The sequence below is a fragment of the Schistocerca cancellata genome, chromosome 8, assembly GCF_023864275.1.
Source record: "Schistocerca cancellata isolate TAMUIC-IGC-003103 chromosome 8, iqSchCanc2.1, whole genome shotgun sequence".
Taxonomy (NCBI): domain Eukaryota; kingdom Metazoa; phylum Arthropoda; class Insecta; order Orthoptera; family Acrididae; genus Schistocerca; species Schistocerca cancellata.
Genome location: NC_064633.1, coordinates 487,325,524 through 487,344,328, shown reverse-complemented (window position 1 = coordinate 487,344,328; position 18,805 = coordinate 487,325,524). Strand labels below are relative to the sequence as shown.

Here is an 18,805-nt window from a genome sequence, read left to right as displayed (position 1 = left end):
ACATTAACTTGGAGGCTTATTTGAAGGTAGGGAAATATGAGTGTAACGTCCCGTCGATAGTGACGTCATTATACTTGGTAATAACTGGAGGAGGAAAATAGCTTTTACCTTTCCAAGGTAACCTTCCCGGTGTTGGCGTCTAATCACTTATTCAAAAACTGCAGAAACCTGCTTCTGCAAAATGAGAGTTCATTGCCTTAATGAATGCGCAACCTCACGCGATGACGTGGTGGGTAGGAGGTAGGAGTGGGTGGTTCATGGCTGAAAATCTCGTGCGTGGTGAGTCATTTCGTCACACGCATATCGAAAACACTTAAACCTCACCCGTGACACAGTTCGAGGGAAAAGAAAAGAAAAAAACAGAGAAAGGCTCTTAGGTGTCCCTAATCTACGCCAGTTATGCAATCCGGAAAAGGGGACCTGTAGTTTTATGCCGGATCCTCACATCGTTGGGAGATGAAGGCTAGATTAGAATGAAGGCTGAAAAACCTGGGATTTGGCCTAGTTGCGATTCTGTGGCATTCTGATGTCCATGCTTTACCGCTAAACCACCAAACCAGACACGTATGTAGATCGTTCATCTGTAGAATTTGACGAGTGAGTTTGTGAGTACCAAAATATATGACTTATACGGCTGTATCTTTTGATTGCATTGACTTGGAAGCTTAGATTATTTAAACCCCGAAGGAACCGTAGACTTTAGTACTTGAAATAAATTTCAATTTGATAGCTCTACTTGTTCCTGAGAAAAACGGATTTTAACAAACGTACTGACAGACAGACACTCAACAAATGGGATTAAAATATTTGTTTTACTTTGTGATATAATTATGAATTAACAATTTTAGGAATTTTTCTTCTCTTGTACTGTGAAAGCTTGATTCTTGTCAAATTTAATGATTGTAGGCCAACGGAACGTACCCTATAGCTTCTGATGAGTGAGTTTGTGAGAATCGAAATTAGGACATAAACGGCCGTATCTTTTGTTGCATTGATAATACACTCCTGGAAATGGAAACAAGAACACATTGACACCGGTGTGTCAGACCCACCATACTTGCTCCGGACACTGCGAGAGGGCTGTACAAGCAATGATCACACGCACGGCACAGCGGACACACCAGGAACCGCGGTGTTGGCCGTCGAATGGCGCTAGCTGCGCAGCATTTGTGCACCGCCGCCGTCAGTGTCAGCCAGTTTGCCGTGGCATACGGAGCTCCATCGCAGTCTTTAACACTGGTAGCATGCCGCGACAGCGTGGACGTGAACCGTATGTGCAGTTGACGGACTTTGAGCGAGGGCGTATAGTGGGCATGCGGGAGGCCGGGTGGACGTACCGCCGAATTGCTCAACACGTGGGGCGTGAGGTCTCCACAGTTCATCGATGTTGTCGCCAGTGGTCGGCGGAAGGTGCACGTGCCCGTCGACCTGGGACCGGACCGCAGCGACGCACGGATGCACGCCAAGACCGTAGGATCCTACGCAGTGCCGTAGGGGACCGCACCGCCACTTCCCAGCAAATTAGGGACACTGTTGCTCCTGGGGTGTCGGCGAGGACCATTCGCAACCGTCTCCATGAAGCTGGGCTATGGTCCCGCACACCGTTAGGCCGTCTTCCGCTCACGCCCCAACATCGTGCAGCCCGCCTCCAGTGGTGTCGCGACAGGCGTGAATGGAGGGACGAATGGAGACGTGTCGTCTTCAGCGATGAGAGTCGCTTCTGCCTTGGTGCCAATGATGGTCGTATGCGTGTTTGGCGCCGTGCAGGTGAGCGCCACAATCAGGACTGCATACGACCGAGGCACACAGGGCCAACACCCGGCATCATGGTGTGGGGAGCGATCTCCTACACTGGCCGTACACCACTGGTGATCGTCGAGGGGACACTGAATAGTGCACGGTACATCCAAACCGTCATCGAACCCATCGTTCTACCATTCCTAGACCGGCAAGGGAACTTGCTGTTCCAACAGGACAATGCACGTCCGCATGTATCCCGTGCCACCCAACGTACTCTAGAAGGTGTAAGTCAACTACCCTGGCCAGCAAGATCTCCAGATCTGTCCCCCATTGAGCATGTTTGGGACTGGATGAAGCGTCGTCTCACGCGTCTGCACGTCCAGCACGAACGCTGGTCCAACTGAGGCGCCAGGTGGAAATGGCATGGCAAGCCGTCCCACAGGACTACATCCAGCATCTCTACGATCGTCTCCATGGGAGAATAGCAGCCTGCATTGCTGCGAAAGGTGGATATACACTGTACTAGTGCCGACATTGTGCATGCTCTGTTGCCTGTGTCTATGTGCCTGTGGTTCTGTCAGTGTGATCATGTGATGTATCTGACCCAAGGAATATGTCAATAAAGTTTCCCCTTCCTGGGACAATGAATTCACGGTGTTCTTATTTCAATTTCCAGGAGTGTATTATACTGTAACAAACTCACGAATACCTTTTATTAGCTGAAAGGAATGTTACGTGTCAGGCTCAGCAAATGAAATAACTAATTAACTGCAAATGAATCTCGGGTTGTTTCCAAGAACGTAGTTGGAAAGAGATGGACAAAAGAGCGACAGGCATCAATCACAAATATTCCCATAGCTGATGAGCTGTCCTGACGTATGTGGCTAGAGTTTGATTAATACTGGCGCAAAATATTAATTATTTCAGCTTAAGGTGCTATTAACAGACACACTGTTTTAGAACAACTGTTATAGTTACTTTTCTTATTTAAAATACAAAATTTTTCTTTCCTTTATACGTACATATTGGCAAGTAAAAGTGCACATGTATCATAGAGGCCAGACGATTAGAGTTGAATTCCGCACACCTTCTTTATAAGAGAAGTTTGGAGGTGTTCTCCCAATCATTGTATTTTGTTCAACTTACATACTTTTTCTTCCCACCTTGTCCATAAAAATTGATTTCTATACGTCAAGTTATTTTCCTTTCGATTCCCGAGATATTTGTATGCTAATGACGCTGATCTGAGAATTGTTTGTTGAAATTAATGGTTCAAATGGCTCTGAGCACTATAGGACTTAACATCTGAGGTCATCAGTCCCCTAGACTTAGAACTACTTAAACCTAACTAACCTAAGGACAGCACACACATCCGTGCCTGAGGCAGGATTCGAACCTACGACCGTAGCAGCAGCGCGATTCCGGACTGAAGCGCCTAGAACCGCTCGGCCACAACGGCCGGCATTGTAATTAAGGTTCCGGAAATGATAGTCCCTTACCTGAGTGACGCAGGTCCGTGTTGAGAGACAGCTGGCACTGTTGAGTAGCACGTTCCCACAGAGTTTATGGCTTTCGTCTCGTATAGCATGCTTCACGGTGCACGGACTCAGTGCGAACTGCAACCAAAAACGAAACAGGAACTGTAATCGCAGCCAACACAAATACAACACTACGAATTTTAAAACAACTCGTGGTCTTAATACAAAAATTCTCGACGTTTAAAATTCATTATCTGAATTTATATTACAAATCAGTTATATTGCATCGCCTACAATACATTCGTGCATAATGTTACCTGTACTGTGCCACACAGAAGTGACTGAAAACTGTGTCTATGACGATATCACATTTGTTTAAGTGTTAAACTTCTGTATTCTCATCAATAACTATGTTTAATCTTTAATAGCTGTACTACAGTTATCTTCACATATTAGAGACTTCTGTTAAATCAATACTTCTGTTTTGAGATCTAGTAAGGCAAGTAAGTCGGTTTGACTGGGTACTTCAGTGTGGTCATAGTGGTCACTACTGGAACTTTAGATGACCTGAAAGTCCAACAGTTGACAAAACACATAATCAGTTAGAAAGTCTAGTCGTATTCCTTCTTCGCGCCGTACTTTCTCTCGGTAGTAATCTTATAGCAGTTTCGAACGACAACTGCAGACGTAGACTCAATTTCGAAGTGTTCAGTTGCTAGTATTTTCATCTACCCACAGAAACAGAAACCACAACTTACACAATGAATTGAAAAAAAAAATGAAAACATACTGTTGTATTCCTAATTTAACACTGTTTGGCGTTTCTACAGCTTAGACTGAGCGTTATCCAGTTGACACTGAGAGATTTTGCTAGTGTGAGAGTACAACCCAGTATATTTAAAAAATTAATTAGTATCTCAGTACTCTCCAACAGAAATAAATTAATTCTCTGTGAAATCCGTTGAACGCATACCGTATCAGACTTCGCGTATAATATGTAAATGTGATGCGGTTGTAGGGGAAGGAGTGCAAGAAAAGGTTATGAGAGAATATAGGCTTGCGAGAGGAGAAAAACTAAAGGGATTCTGCAATAAATCGAAAAAGAAATGATTGTCGGAAGGCCTGACTCAGCCTGTAGAAAAGTCAAAACTACCTTCCGTGAAATTAAAAGCAGGGTTGGTAACATTAAGAGTGCAATGGGAATTCCACTGTTAAATGCAAAGAAGAGAGCGGATGGGTGGAAAGAGTACATTGAAGGCCTCTATAATGGGGAAGATTTGTCTGACGTGACAGAAGAAGGAATAGGAGTCGATGGAGATGAGACAGGGGATCCAGAATTAGCATCAAAATTTAAAAGAGCTTTGCAAGACTTAAGATCAAATAAAACAGAAGGTATACACAACATTCCATCAGAATTTCTAAAATCATTGGAGAAGTGGCAACAAAACGACTATTCACGCTGGTGTGTAGAATGTATGGGTCTGGCGATATACCATCAGAGTTTTGGAAAAATATCATCCATACTATTCCGAAGACTGCAGGAGCTGACAAGTGTGAGAAATATCGCACAATTGCTGACGAGAATAATATACAGAAGGATGGGAAAGAAAATATGTTAGATGACGATCAGATTGGCTTTACGAAAGGTAAGGCACCAGAGAGGCAGTTCTGACGTTGCGGTTGATAACGGAAGTAAGACTAAAGAAAAATCAAGACGAGAATTTGTCGACCTGGAAAAAGCGTTCGACAATATCAAATGGTGCAAGATGTTCGAAATTCTGAAGAAGATAGTGGTAAGCAATAGGGAGAGACGGATAATATACCACATGTACAAGAAACAAAAGGAAATAATCGCAGTGGACGGTCAAGAACGAAGTGCACGGATTAAAATGGGTATAAGAGGGTAAGAGGGGGACGTAGTCTTTCTCCTCTTACTGTTCACTTTATACATCGAAAAAGCAATGAAGGAAATAAAAGGAAGGTTCACTAGTGGAATGAAAATTCAAGGTGAAAGGAAACCAATGATAAGATTCGCTTATGACATTGCTATCCTGCGTGAATGTGCAGAAGAATACAGGATTTGCTGAATGGAATGAGCAGTCTAATGAGTACAGAATATGTATTGAGAGTGAATCAAAGAAAGACGAAAGGAATGAGAAGTAGCAGAGATGACCACAGAGAGAAACTTAACATCAAGATTGATGGTCTCGAGGTAGATGAAGTTAAGGAGTTCTGCTATCGAGGCAGCAAAATAACCCATGACGAACGGAGCAAAGAGGACATAAAAAGGACACGAGCAAAAAGGGCATTCTTGGCCAAGAAAAGTCTACTAGAATCAAACATAGGCTTTAATTTGAGGAAGAAACTTCTAAGAATGTACGTTTGGAACACAGTATTGTATGGTATTGAAACATGGACTGCAGAAAAACCGGAACAGAAGAGAATGAAGCATTTGAGGTGTGGTGCTACAGACGAATGTTGAAAATTAAGTGGACTGATGAGGTAAGGAATGAGGAGGATCTGCACGGAATCGGAGGAGAACGGAATATATGGAAAATACTGAGAAGTAGAAGGGACAGCATGATAGGACATCTTTTAAGAGGTAATGAAATAACTTCATGGTACTGCACGGTACCGTAGAGGGTAAAAACTAGAGGAAAACAGAGCCTGTAATACATCCAGCAAATAACTGAGGACGTAGGTTGCAAGTGCTACTCTGAGATGATGATGTTGACCCAGGGAGGAATTCGTGGCGGGCCGCATCAAACCAGTCAGAAGATTGATGATACTACTTGACTCTGGATCTGGTACTGCCACAAGTTTGTAGAAAGATAAACTCCCTACTTTATAGACTAATGGAATGAAGCTGTTTGATTTCCAGCTGCCTTCCTTCAGTGACGTGTATCTAATATCGTCTTCAGTTCCATTAATTTGTGTTCCCGCCCCCATATAATTACAAAATCCTTTTTTCTTAATAATGTAGCTGGCTTTGACTATTTTCGACGTACGAAAGAAGCTAAGACAACACTAATAAACCTAGTGTTAAAAGGTTGAAAAAAAATTGGGAACATTTTAATTACAAAAGCTCATCTGTTTTATTAAGATGAAAACGAAACAAACACAAAACTGTAGTCATTACCACACGCGTCCTAGCACCAGCGATGAACAGGCAAAAAGTGAATGGAGTATGTACTGTCTTTGATTCATCTCTTTTCGTGTAACAGTTGAATGTCGCAGCAAAGACATAAGCTTTTTAATAGGCTCCCTAGTCGACGTACGAATAAAATAAAAATAATTTAAAACGCATATCTGAACGGGAATATTCCTGTCGAAGTTCTGGGAGGTCTGCGGGACATTACAAATGATGTACGATTGAGGCACAAGACAACTTGCAGATTCTTATTAGCTACTTGTAAAAGTACCTTAGTTTTTAAAAGTGGTTAAAATATTTTGACTATTAAAATGAAACAGAAAACGAACAACATTCTCCTACGTAAATATCGGGAGCAAGATGGGTGCTAACCGATATCGTCTAAAGACACAGCATTTCGAATTGGCGTTATGATATTAGTAATCACATCGCTTCTCTCAGGGCATGCAACCTAAGCTTGTCCTTTGTTGGACGTTTATGGGAACAGCTGTCTGAATATGCTCAGGCGCATGTGTTTAGTATAATGAAATAAAATTCGTGAGTGGCCACGTTTATTGAATTAAGAGGAAAATACTCTCAATATTGTTGCATAAATTTGATGTTCTTGATGATTATTTCGACCGAGCGACGAGCTGCTAATCGACGAACAGTTGCTATTAAAAGTCCCTGTAAAGATTTTCGGAACTGTACTCATATTTTTTACACCGAACTTCAATTGTCCAGTAAAGAAAAGACTGTCTTTCATCGAAAGCCGATAACAATACTCGACATGGAATCTCACACCTCCGGCGGAAATGCCGCGAACTCAGGGTGAAATAGTGATTAGCTTTTATTCGCACTACATCTTCTACAGAGAGAGTAGGTCTTCTGTTGAAGCAAGACAGAAGCGTCTCCCCCTCAACAATTACCAATTCCTAAAGTTCTGGAACATTCTTTTTTCTCTCCATGTAAGATTCTTGTTTACTCTTGGAGCGCGGAATATAGAATGTTGGAATGCTGCAACATTCGTGCTACCGGCCATAGAGACGACAGAGAGCTTTTTTATGGATATTCATAATTTGTTCTCTGTTGATATAAATCACTTTGCTGTGATGTTTTTAAGAGCGATAAGTCGTCGGATCATTGTATTTACGGAAGAAGTGACTTTTCATGTAGCGTATTTCACACAGTCGGCAGTATGATCTTGTTAGCTATGAAGTTTTATCAGTTGCAAAACGTAGGTTAACTTATTTTGGTTGCAAATTTTGAAAATGTGTTCGAGGAAAGATGGACTGGGTTTTCTATAAAATTAACAGAAACAAATTCGGTATTTTTTACTGCCACTGGTCTGGGTCAATGACATTCAGCACAATATATATATATATATATATATATATATATATATATATATATATATATATATATAATACAGAAGCCAGACAAGATGTAGTGTCAAAACCTGTCTACATACCTCCTATTTATCACTGCTCGCGAAATAGGGAGTGAGTTTCAAGAATATGATGAGCGAGTTGGGCTGTTAATCATTAACACAAGAGAGTTTTTCTTGGCAGCGACATCTTTTCACGAAATTTCGGTCACCAATTTTATCATTCGAACGCGAAAATATTTTGACTTCCATCTACACAGGGAGAAACGACCATCGTGAGAAAACAGAGAGGCCACGGAAAGTTTTGGGTGCGCATTTTTTTCACGCGCTGTTCGAGAGTGGAAAGATAGATAAATAGTTCGAAAGTGGTTGTATGGTGAATCCTCTGCGAAACATTCAATGTAAATTGCCGAGCAGTCTTTAGGATGTAGCTGTAGATGTAGATCGAAGTGTGCTGAGGATGTGGGAGTTAAATATTGTTTTAGGAAGCTTTGCCTGGATTAAAAATATCTAGATGCATACAGCCTCACAAGTTCGCATACCAAACACTTCTGTATCTTTAACGCAGTGATGCAACATTGCCACGTAAAAGATTTTTCATTTTATCAATTAAAAGTACGTTTCCAAATCTGAGTCAAGCACAGGTATTTGATTACACAAGTCTGCATTTAAAAATGTTTGTAGATTATTTCTCAAAAATAGGTGTTTAGAATCAATTTGTAAAGCTGATTCTGGGAGTTATTTTCACTCTTCTCAAATTCCTTAATATCCTGGTGGATGTGTTCTGCCTGCTCATCACGGTAATGCCTCAAATTTTCAGTGCGGTAGTCAATACGTGAATGTGGAGAGTGGAATTCTGTTCTTGTAATTGGGACGTTTTTTATTCACTAGATAGTTTTCAGTAACAGACCTTAAGGCAGTGAGTGCATGTTTCTCTCGAACATTTATTATATCCTGAAATTTGTGATCCTTCACCTGTTTGAGGATTTAAGGACGAAAAAAATCTAGTGTTCAGTATTTCTTGACTGACGAAGGGAATTTTCATAGAAAAGTAGCCAGAGTCAATACAGACATTTCCATCGAGCCCAATTTGAATTGCAATGGTGGGAGCAATATTTTCTGCGGTCTACAAGTGGATCATGGAATACATATGCACGTGATGTCTGTTCTTTCAGCCGGCCGCTGTGGCCGAGCGGTTCTAGGCGCTTCAGTCCGGAACCGCGCTGCTGCTGCGGTCGCAGGTTCGAATCCCGCCTCGGGCATGGATGTGTGTGATGTCATTAGGTTAGTTAGGTTTAAGTATTTCTAAGTCTAGGGGACTGATGATCTCAGATGTTAAGTCCCATAGTGCTTAGAGCCATCTGAACCATCATCATCTGTTCTTTCGGGTATGTCCGAAAGAACATACAAATTGTATGATCCAATGGGCGTACAAATACTATTCAAAAGTTTGTAGTGACTTTAGACGCTTGCTCAGATGGCCGAGGTCGTTAAGGCGACGGTTCGCGTTAAGTAGGAGATACGGGTTCGAGTCCTGGTCCGGCACATCTTTTCACCTGTTGCTATTGAACCATTTCAAAGCTCCAATGCGGCGTAAGTCACTGAAAAACCTTTTAATTGGTCGTGGAAGACGATTTTAGCCTGAAGCACAAAAGGTCCCCGGTTTGGCCAAACCTTTGCACTCCAATGGTTTTACTTTGTCCGCCTCCCTCACCAACATAAAAATCAGGGCATTTTCTTGTTCCCAGCTTGCTGTCCTGATAAGATTCGCAAACTAAATCTAAAGATTAAATTATTCATGATAGAAGAAAACTAAGTACAGTTTTGAAACCACCATAAAAATTGGTTAGGAAAACGTATTTTTTCAGTCATTCTCCCTTTATATCTCGAGCAGCACGCAAATCGATCTGTGCTATATCGACTGTATTTAAATGTCATTTCTCGTCTTGCGAAAGGTTAAATAACATCCTATTAGAATGCAGTGCTCCCCTCTGCTCCCGCGTGGCACAGGAGAGATCGGTGTGGAGTCGAGACTGTGGCCTGACCTCCGCGCTGGGCGGCAGAGGTCGTTCCGATCGGCGGCGGGTGCGGCTTTTCAGACGGCGGCCCGCCTGCCGCTGCGGGCGCGACGCTTTTCATCAATCTCGCAGTCGACAATGCGACGTGTTTGTCAATAGGGCGTTAATGCCCGCGCGCATTAATCATTGCCAGTCAGTGGGTCGCTGGGGAGTGGGGGCGGGCGGGGTGAGGGCGGTGGAAACACGGGGAAGCGGCGAAAAAAGCCGGCAGGGCGCGCGGCGAGCGCCCTCCTGCGGCGTAATCGGCGCGGGGATTCCCCTCAGCTGTTGACTCCGGCTGGTTGAGACCTCGCTGTCACATCAGCGCCTTTCCCGTCTTTCCCACCATCAGCAACAACTGAGAGTGATGCACAGGGGACAGCGCTCTCCCTACAAAAGCGAAGTTTAATTGAATTTACGGTAGCGTATCGTCAGAAAAATGTAGTGTCAGAAACGCCACCGTAATTTTTATATGTGGAATGTCACAACTAAAACATTTCATGAAAGTTTAATATCTTGTCTAATTCAACTCACTACTTTATAAATATACTGGACGGCGAGTGTTCAATAGAAACGAAAATAAGCTCATGCGTGACCCTGGGAAGAGGAGTAGATCTCTAACGTACTCAGTACACACAAACGATTAACACTGTTTTGTTGAAAATTGGCTGTATGTGAACACCGGTTAATTCTCATAATAAAGTAAAACAAGTAACCAGCCACTGTTAATAATGCCAATTATTTGGAACAAATAGCGCCGTTGCCGGAATCGAACCGGTAGCTTCATCCTCACGCGGCTATTCACATTAACATTACATTTTGTTGTACATGTTACGTTCGCTGATTGTGGTGAAATTTCCTATGGGTGGCGGTGCCCTACAGCAAAAACGATGTTAGTCAAAAGACAATTTCATTGCAAATGTAGCTAACGATAAATTAAAATAAGGTAAACTATTTCCTAAGATAGGAACCGATTTGGTTTTTTGTTTCTTACGTAAAATATCCTGCGTCTTTTTATTGTACTATTGTCTGTCAGACTGACGTAAATCAATCTTTATCATAGAAAGCTGTTAACGTTGTTATAACTCGTTGTTAGATCAGTTTGTAATAAAATAGTCTTTCATTTTTCATAATATTGCATTTTTCTGTAAGGCACCAGCACCCCAAAAATTTTCGCCAGAATCAATGACCATCATACGTTCAGCATAATGTAATTTTAATGGGAACACTCGTCTGATGATGAACTTGTCGATTCTAAACCGGTAACGGGGCTATCTGTTCCAAAAAAATAGCGTTATTAACAGTGTTCGGTTGCTTTTTTTTACTTTTTTGTGACAACTAACATGCACAAATGATTCATCTGATAGCGTCAACAGCTCTGTCACATTCTTCACTGAGTTGCCTAGAGGAATGTATGGTCGGTGGATGATCATTAGAAGTATTTGAACAAAATTTCCTCGTGGTGTAATGAATGACAGCTCCCTTTAAATGTGAATAATCGCCGATAATGCCAACGCAAATAAGCTAATTGGGTAACAAGACTAGTGGCTGATATTTTGAACACACAGTTTAAAAATTTAGGAGTAACACTAAGAAGCAATATAAAACGGCATAAACACGCAAAATCACAAATTATGTGTATTATGGATTAAATATTGAGAGCTGCGACTCTCAATTAAATGAAAAATTTCTGGGTGGTGTGATGAATGATAACTAGTTTTAAATGTAGAAAAAATGTAAGTTAATACAAATGAATAGGAAAAACAAATCTGTTATGTTCGAATACAGTACCAGTGGTATCTAGCTTGACACAGTCACACCGATTAAATCGATTAAATATCTAGGAGTAACCTAGCAAAGCAAACCGAAATGGAATGAGTTGAAGGTGAGTGGTCGACAACTTCGGTTTGTTGGGAGAATTTTAGGAAAGTATAGTTCATCTGTAAAGGGGATCGCATATAGCGCACTAGTGCGACCCATTGTTGAGTACTGTTCGAATGTTTCGGACACGCGCTTGGTCGGATTAAAGGAAGGCATCGAAGCAATTCAGAGGCGAGTTGCTAGATTTGTTAACGGTAGGTCCGAACAACATGCAAGTATTACGGAAATGCGTCGGGAACTCGAATATGAATGCCTGGAAGCAACGCGACGTTCTTTTCGAGGACACTACTGCGAAAATTTAGAGAAGCGGCATTTGAGGCTGACTGCAGAGCGATTCTACTGCTGCCAACATACATTTCGCGTAATGACCATGAGGATAAGATTAGAGAGATTGGGGTTCCTATGGAGACATACAGATAGTCTTTTTTCCCTCGCTCTTTTTGCGAGTGGAACGGAAAAGGAAATGATTAGTATTCGTGCCGTGTATGACAACAAGGTATCCTCCGCCAAGCACTGGTCGCTGTTTTCTTCACAGGGAGGATCAGTCTGGTTTGAAGAATCAGTCTGGTTTAGGCACGTTAGACTGTTCGATTGCCTTAGACGGTGGCTTGCGGAGTATGTATGTAGATGCAGATGTAGAAAAAAAAATTGTGGGTCAGCCACTAAGGTTTGTTTTATCCACTGCTCGTTTCGAAGGAAGGCGTATTCTACATGGTTGCTTTTAGTGGAAAGCACTGGTGATTTTGTGCAGAGCATGGGAGGCGGCCAAGATGTTATGATGCGATTTGCACTGACGATAATTGAGCGAATGAACCACAAAACATGCATATGTAATACAGCAGATGGTTTAGTGTAAGTAAATCAGTATTTATCACGCATTTTTCTGCTGAAAATCGGGGAGTATAGATTTTTCACCAAAGAAATTTAAAACCAAAGAGTTTGCAAAGAAGAAGCGTTGCAAACAGTTCGAAACCGGCATTGGTGCTACTATAAATGACTGGCGCTGTTTTCTGCACTGGAAGAATCAATCCGGTTTAGGTACGTTCTACTGTTTGATTGCCTTAGTCGGACGACGATTTTCTTCCAGAGCGTATTATGTAAATGTGCCAGGTCGTGGGACAGCGTAAGGACATAAGGTGAGTGCGGCACGTCAGTCTGGCAGAAGCGAAGAGTACTCGGGCGCGAGACGGGAGACGCCACAGCTCCAGCGCGCACAAAAGCCGCCAACACACACACAGGGAATAACAAATACGCTCGGCTCCTCCCCCACTCGCAAACATCGAAAATTTAAGAAGCCGTGTCGGCGCTGCGGCCACGTTGCGGTCTCTCCGGGCAAACACACACACACACACACACACACACACACACACACTCAGGCAGACAGACAGGCGCTCCACAAAGGGGCGGACGCAGAACCGGGCAGACGTGGCGACGCGACGGCACGAACATTAGAGCCTCTTCGCAGCCGAGCATCGGTTAGACAAAAGGCGCAGCGCGGCGACTAAATCGCCGACAGGCCCATCTATACTTGTCGCCGGTGACAACGGAACAGTTTAAATTCTTTTTCCGGGCACGCGCCGGGGCGGGGTGCGGTGGCGGTGCGTCGAGAAGACGAGCAAGAGGACCGCCGAGGCGCGCGGCCGCTCGCTCCCTGTCATACAAAAGCAAGCGGCCTTCCCGGCGCGACTTTACGAGCCGGCAGTTTAAACATGTGGATTGTGGCGGCGGGTGGCGTGCGCGCGCTCTAAAACAGACTCGTGAAATTTTCTGTTTAATCCTCGGCTGCGTAAATATCTGCCCGCGGGGCAGCACGTGTAGCGGCCGAGCTGCGCTGCGCTGTGCTGTCGCCTGCCGGCGAGCCGAGGCGGCGCCGGCAAATGCCTGCCTGCCGACGTCTTCTGCTTGAGTTTTTAATGGGCACCGCGGAAAATTGCGGGGAACTGGGCACACTTGCGTTAATTCGTGTTTAGCCTGGTATCTGTACCGGGATTTACGTACACTAAGTTGTAGGGATAACAGCATATTAAATGAGTTGTTATATAGCTCACTAGTTCGAAGTTTTAGAATCTTAAGATTCTACGCGAATGATGACGATGATCGTAAGGTGTTCCGGCTATTGGCATGTTCCTGACACTATTGCTGTCTCCATCTGATCTTGTCCCAGGGCAACTTCTTCGTACGCCACCTTCCTATTTTTTGATCCAGCATTTTTGTTCTTCTCTTTCCTGTTTCCTATTGTGCCACCATTGTGCTTCGATAGCTGCTGTTAGAATACCTTCTGCTCAAATATATGTCCCTCGCAGTTTGCTCCCTTTTCTTCGTCAGCTTTTGAAGACTTGATGAGATTAGTTATGAAGCAAGTATAGGTGGTTTAGTCGACAGAATAGTAAGAGAAACTGTAGCGTATAACACTTGAAACGAACATACTCCGGTTACAGTCAGCGTACTTCTCTACGTCACACAGTTTTAGAAGCAGAGCAGACCTGACACACAACAAAATAAACACGAATTAAGTAAAGCCGGCCGGCCGGGGTGGCCGTGCGGTTCTAGGCGCTACAGTCTGCAACCGCGCGACCGCTACGGTCTCAGCGTCGAATCCTGCCTCGGGCATGGATGTGTGTGATGTCCTTAGGTTAGTTAGGTTTAAGTAGTTCTATGTTCTAGGGGACTGATGACCTTAGAAGTTAAGTCCCATAGTGCTCAGAGCCATTTGAACCAAGTAAATTTGAAAATGGGAAGTATATGGAAAGGGAGGATATCACGCAACAAAATATTTCATTACTTTACTCGACCTTTGAATTACAGACATGACACCGACTGTTACGAAAACAATAGTTACACAATGTAGTCACAAACGTAAGGGAATACTGAACGATGACAGCGGTATCTCGTAGATGACTGATTCAAAGGCAAACGTGAGCAGAAAGATATGGTCTATAACTTTTCTTTTTATCGTGTTACCGAAAAAAGCAATGGTTTCTTTGTGTTTTAACAAGTTCATTGCTACGAGGCCGTCGGCGTTTTAGAGAAGCACAGCGCACTATCACCCCTGGCGTTGCGGTGCGGTACGACTCCAGATCACGGCTGGCAGTGAGTGACGGAATTCTTTCACGTCACGGACCCTTTCCTCAACACCAAGTGCTCTCCAAGTCACGGCCTAACTGCACTCCGAGAGTCACCGGAAACGCTGCATATGCCTGCGGTTAAGTTCGGTGTCATCTGTGTGTTTCCTTAAACGATTTCTTAGTTAATATACAGTTTTATGATGTTCATGGGAAATAATAAAATGATACTCAGAATCATAAAAAATGTAAGACTGTAAAGAATATTGTTTTCATGTTTGGAAGTAACATATATATGATGTAGACGATGCGCGCATGTAGCGCTAGCATGTAGCGCATGTAGCGCTATGCACTTGTTGTCTCTCCCACATACGTGCATAATGCTGACCTTTAGTTAATGTGATAGCGCATCTTATGTACACTGAATGTACCACTTGCTGATACCCAGGTCTGAACCATATTCTATTACTAACTTATTTTAAAGGGTGTTTTGTCAAGTAGAAGAGATACGAATTTGAAATTCCGTGTCTGTAATTTGATTTTATATTTTCCATTGTAGTCTGAAAGCTGTTCACAAGTATAACTTTTATGACTGGATCCGACGGAAATAAAGGTAAATTATGATCATTTCCGATTGTACAGACTTTGGCATTACAGTTCTTGTGAGAGTATCTCCAGTCCTCTTCATCAGGAAATTACATAAGACGCCTTGGCTCTTCTTCTACCTGTTAGGTACGTTGTGAGTTCAGACAGGGGGATTAGTGGACTCTTTCTGGACATTTTCTGGTCCCAAATTTCACTGGGCGCAATTTACAGATTCTTAGAGCAGAGACTCGTAGATAGAAGTACAGTACTTCCGAAAAGAGAATAAGGCTGTCCGAAAAAAAGTCTTATTATAGTTATCTGGCCTCATACAGAATTCTGTTCAGCAACGAAAACAGCACATTTACCTGGTTATAAAGATACGTCGGTAACGCAAGTTACAACCAGGGTGACTCCGAAGTATTTTAAAAAGATAAATATTATTAACACTTAGATTAGTTACCGTATAATGTGGAGTGTTGCTAGAGGTCCTGTTCCGAAGAAATAGTGGTTAGGTTTCCTCGCAATCAATGTAGACGTTTATGTAAGCCACAAAAGAACTTATAGAAGAATCTCGCTGATCCGACCCCGTAGGGTCCGACTCCAGCGTAGTCCGACGATTCCATTTGCAGTGTTCATTTAGGTGACTGATCGTCTGCGAAATGGACCAGGAGGCAGCTGATCGTTGATAGGTGCAATAGTTCGATCAGTTTTAATATGAAATAGGTTGTTTCTAACTTGACCAATAAATGTTAGGGGCACGTATTTGTCTTATAAATTAGGACTGTGCTCTTCCTTCATATTAAATTCTAAAACTAAATTATGGAATCAATCAAACGTGAACATGTGACGCTGCCTGTAGCGGAGAATCTAAAAGTGTTTCAAGGGTTTGACGAAGACGAGTCTCTTCGAAGCACTGCAAGTGAGGTAAGGGTTGGCGTAACAACTGCTCAAGACTGGAGAAAAAAATAGGAAACTCTTGAAACTCATACAGTGAAGGTTGATGATGAGAAAGGAGTGGAAATACGAAAGACTTCGAAGAAGTCTAAAAGTGAAATTCTACACAGTTCCCTGTGGGTATGATCTGAGCAGGAGAGAAGAAAAGGAACTCCGTCGTCTGGACCAATCAGAAAAGGTAAGATACTGATTTTAGTTAAATAGCTTAATCTGACCCCTGATCAAGTGTATAACGTTGATGTGTCTGGCTTAAACTACAAAACGCTCTCTACTAAAACTCTTGCTGCGCAAAGTGAGTCCGTAAAAGGTACAAAACTTGACAAAGATAGAATAACTATTCCTGTCTGCAGTAACGGTAGAGGCAGTCACAAACTGCTGTACTGTTATGTTACGAGTCAATTAAAGTATTCTTCTGATAAACCGACTGAACCGTGATTTATTTCAAAGAATATTCGTAAGAATTTATTTTATTTACTAGCAATTCATCAAGAACATTAACACATTTAATCACACTATGTAAGAATGGAAGTAGTTGCCAGAGAGTAACTGATGAAATCATAAGCAAATTCCTTTTTAACAAATGGTAATTTATTCACTTTAATGGTGCCTTAAGCTTTTTTTTAAAGAAACAGATTTAAAATTATAATCAGAAAGCACCCTCTAAATATCGAGTTACAATTTATTCAGAGGCAGAAAAGAACACATTTTTGACTGTATGAGCTTTCGGACTGAGAACCTTGCTTCTCCCTTTTGACACGGCCGTAGTTAGGACGGCTCACAGCAACCTCTGAAAGACTACACTGGTGCAAATCTGCAACACGCCAGATTACTTTAAACTAAAAGTTTTAACAGTTCACACAAGCACACAAACTATGCACTCCGTAGGAGGGATGGAAATGGTACAAAACACTAAAATTAAAATATTAACTTTGCCACCGAAGGTGCAACTTGATTTTAACTTATAAGAAAAATCTTTCGGTGAAAGGGCGGCAACTTTATATACTAAAATGACCATTTAGTATGTTAGGACGGCTCACAGCAACCTCTGAAAGACTACACTGGTGCAAATCTGCAACACGCCAGATTACTTTAAACTAAAAGTTTTAACAGTTCACACAAGCACACAAACTATGCACTCCGTAGGAGGGATGGAAATGGTACAAAACACTAAAATTAAAATATTAACTTTGCCACCGAAGGTGCAACTTGATTTTAACTTATAAGAAAAATCTTTCGGTGAAAGGGCGGCAACTTTATATACTAAAATGACCATTTAAATAAAAGCCCATGAAATGCAATCTTATATAAAATTCTACAAGGTTGGCCAAACAAGTTAAGATGCTCTACAGTACACAGATACCGCCTCTCAAGATGATAGGCAAGATCAAAACATATTTCAGGAATTAGGTCGTTACACTCCAAGCAATAAATTCGTTAACACACCAAATCTCACAAACATGATAGAGGCTGCTACTAACGTACGGTAGATTGATGGGGAGATTACCGAGCAACCCGAACCGCAGATTGCTCTAACCAGCCCCTACTCCACAAAGGAAAAACGGACCACCCAATTCATAAACAACCATCTTCCCGCGGGTGGGCAAACGGAGAATAATGGTGGGACGACCCCAAAACAAAACGGCTGGTGACCACGCCAAGAAAACAAGTAGAATTTAACTAGTAAATGAAACAACATATCACCAATCACTTCTAATAAACTGCGATTTCTCGAGAAGACCTGGCGCAACACCCCCAATCGCTCTCCCGAACCGTCCGCTGCCAGCCGCTTCAACGGACGCAGGAAGGCGCGCCGAACTCCCGTCTCACGGCGTCGCAGCTCGCACCGGCCAGACGGATGTCGTGGGTTGACTCCTGTTGCTCTCGTGTCGACCGCGAAGCCACTACCCCCTCGCTATATGGCGCAGCCCACTGGACTCACGTGGCTACCTCACATGCGCCGATGCTCAAGATGGACAAGTCATCTTGCGTCTCAGTGCGCGACCGACCGACCGATCGATCCAACCACCTTGACCATTGCCTGAGCAAACTCGAACAGACTGGCGGCCTAACGCGCAAAGTCAGATGCAGGAACTAAGCTCCGACCGAGTGGCCACTCGCTGAGTTCTCTTACTGGCGGAGTGGAAAGACTCTTATTTTGCCAGCTTTAAAGGTTGACTCGAATGAAAGACATACTAGCACTCCGGACAATAGACAGACACTAACTGCCTCACAACTGCAGACGAGAGACAGACTAGCAAGCTGGGGACGAGAGACTGACCCAGACTGACCGACTGGCGAGCTCATAGCGCCCCTTAAATGCACGTGAACAGGCAACCTTTCCCCTTTCCCACCAGAGGGGGACACCAAAGCTGCGATTGCCACAGCGGCGCCACCACCAGAAACGGAGGGCGACTGCTTCACACTACGCGCTGCGGCGCGCCCTTCAAAACAGCAATTTTTACCACGGCTCACCGACGCTTCTTGCGTTCCAACTATCCTCCCGTTTCCTCAGGGGACAGAATAGCGAGGTT

General features: G+C 43.1%; 1 long non-coding RNA gene across 1 annotated transcript in view; it reads right to left on the bottom strand.

The window, feature by feature from the left end:
* The window catches only part of LOC126095751 (uncharacterized), a 1,187,680-nt gene that overhangs the window by 338,981 nt on the left and 829,894 nt on the right, over positions 1 to 18,805 (bottom strand). The window contains exon 3 of the long non-coding RNA XR_007521976.1: positions 3,240 to 3,356. This is a non-coding gene — a long non-coding RNA (uncharacterized LOC126095751). The remainder of the gene's footprint in view (positions 1 to 3,239; positions 3,357 to 18,805) is intronic.